Here is a 1835-nt window from a genome sequence, read left to right as displayed (position 1 = left end):
GGTAATTCAGGTTAATAAACCAATATCCATATAATTTATTTTACGTGAATCACCCAAAACAAAAAATCACCCCATGCATATAACTATATAAATCGAATTAGTCTAATTCGATTTTCAAACTATAGTAGTAAATCGAATTAAACTGTGTCGATTTATTAGGAAAATGGGTCTTAGGCATAAATCGAATTGAACCATTTCGATTTAAAGTTGCTCCCACTAAATCGAATAAAGGCTATTCGATTTACATTACAAGAATTTTCGTTCTAGATGCCAATAGTAAATCGAATAAGGATAATTCGATTTATACAAAATGGTGGCTATTGTAAATCGAACCAGACTTTGTTAATTTACAATATATTGAACTATATGTATAAATCGAATTTGGGGAATTTGATTTAGTGTGAAACCAACCTATATAAATATTAATTTTTATTATAAAAAAGAGTACTATATTTATATAGGTTGGTTTCACACTAAATCAAAATTTTCAAATTCGATTTAATATAGCTCAATACATTGTAAATCGATAAAGTCTGGTTCAATTTACAATAGCCACTATTTTGTATAAATCAAATTACTCTTATCCGATTTACTATGGACATGTAAAACGAAAATTCTTGTGATGTAAATCAAACAGCCTTCATTCGATTTAGTGGGAGCAACCTTAAATCGAAATTATTCAATTTGATTTATGCCTAAAACTCATTTCTCTAGTAGATCGACACAGTCTAATTCGATTTACTATTATAACTTGTAAATCGAATTAGACTAGTAATATGCATGTGGTGATTCATGTTACGTTTTTTAGTGTGTAGGATTCACCTAAAATTGAATGGATGTTGATTTATCAACATGAATTACCCCTAATAATAACAATGGGTTTTGTTTATCAACCAATATCTAAGAACCATTACAAGAAAATTGAGTATTGACCATTTGTAATAAAATTCTTTACAATAATTTCATTCAATTTATACTCATTTTAATAAAATTACAAGAAAATAATTGAAATAAAATGTCTTTAAGTATAAGAGTTAAAGTATAAAAAAAATACAAAATATAAAGACTAAATTGAGTATAACAACTATGGAGGACTTGATCACAAACATCTTAAACTCTTACCAATATAATTACAAAATTTTATATCATAAGAACTTATAAAAAATTAGATGAAGTTATAAATAGGATTAACTACTATTTATACTCACAAAAAATTGTAACTGATCTTATATACATAAAAGAAAAAATAGATTTTAATAGACAAAATTATCAAATTTTAAAAAATTATCCAAAATTTTTAAACTATACTTAGGAAAAGTATAGATAGACAATGAAAATACTAAACAATGTGAACAATGAATATATCGGATATTCAATTCAATAGGTATGCAGATGGTTGATTCTGTTGATTCTTAATTAGATGGTTATTTCTTTTGATTCGGTTTACTCATGCACAGTTAACAATAGCTGGATGTTTAATTCACTAGGTGTCCGGATGATTATCTTAATATTAGAGTTTAGAAAGTAATTTGGGATGGAGTATTTTTTTTATTTTATTGGATCAATTTTAGAACCTATTGTTTACATTGTTCTCAAAAGTCATTGTCTACCTAACAAAACCCCTATTAGTAACACCACCTCAGCCCTCAACTTCCAACACTTTACACCATGGAAAGCTAAATTTATTGATTGGACAGTGATAAAAATAAAATTGAATCATCTCTTCATCAATTTTCATATTCGAAGACAATATAGTGGTAACATTCATAGAAAATTCTTCCAATAATAGTAAAAAAATCTTGCGAGGACACCAATATTTGTACCTGCGGTGTTTA

This window comes from Arachis ipaensis, chromosome B10 (assembly GCF_000816755.2).
Source record: "Arachis ipaensis cultivar K30076 chromosome B10, Araip1.1, whole genome shotgun sequence".
NCBI classification, from domain to species: domain Eukaryota; kingdom Viridiplantae; phylum Streptophyta; class Magnoliopsida; order Fabales; family Fabaceae; genus Arachis; species Arachis ipaensis.
Note: the sequence above shows the minus strand (reverse complement) of the source record.